Genomic DNA, 945 nt, shown 5'->3' on the forward strand with positions numbered 1-945 from the left:
GCATGGTACGGTGTGACCTTTATAATGATTGGTTGGTTCTTTTTCCTCCCCAGGCCACCCGGGCTTTTTGCTTTTGAAATGTGCTTGCTGTGTGTTAATAAACAAGTTACTTTCACTTGACTCCCCGCTGTGTCTGATTGTTTCCTGTGTTAAGGGAGGCTGGGGAATGGGCTAGCGGCGCACATATGTTGCCTCGGACCACGTCCACTTTTGGTGGGATGGATGAAGACCCAACAAATAACATATAATAAAATAAATGTAAAATAAAAATAAAAGAATAATATTTGCAAACGTTCTAATCTCAAGAACACCACTGGTGGGGAAATGATGCAGTAATGTTAAGTGTACTGTTCTTTCCAAATTTGGGAGGGCATCACAGCAGAAGTGCAGTATTTTTTCACAATAGTGATAAGCTAGTCATGATGTAAATTTAGGGAATTTTATGGTGTACCTTACAAGTTGGAAACTGTTGGGCTAGGATGACTTTATGGCATAAAAACTTAGCATTGATTTTCATAGAAAAACTAGCTTAAGCCGGGCGCCGGTGGCTCATGCCTGTAATCCTAGTTAATGAGTAGGCTGAGATCTGAGGATAATGGTTCAAAGCCAGCCCTAGCAGAAAAGCCTGTGAGACTGTTTTTTTTTTTTATTTTTTATTTTTATATTGTGAAAATACTGTACAGAGGGGTCACAATTACATGGGCAAGATAGTGAGTACATTTCTTATCAAGCATTGTAGCCTCCTCCTTTGTTTCCCCTTCACATCCCTTACCAACCCCCCCCACAAGACCTCTCCCCCCCAAGTTATAAAGTTCGTTTTCGACATGACAACTTGTACTTCTCATTGTTGCAACAGGTCCACCTGTATCCTTATTTAAACGACTTGTTTTTCCCCTTCCCTTCCACAAATTATACCAACATCAAATACAGTGAAAGCAGGGATTA

Source organism: Dipodomys spectabilis, unplaced genomic scaffold, assembly GCF_019054845.1.
Source record: "Dipodomys spectabilis isolate Male_0828 unplaced genomic scaffold, ASM1905484v1 ptg000191l, whole genome shotgun sequence".
NCBI classification, from domain to species: domain Eukaryota; kingdom Metazoa; phylum Chordata; class Mammalia; order Rodentia; family Heteromyidae; genus Dipodomys; species Dipodomys spectabilis.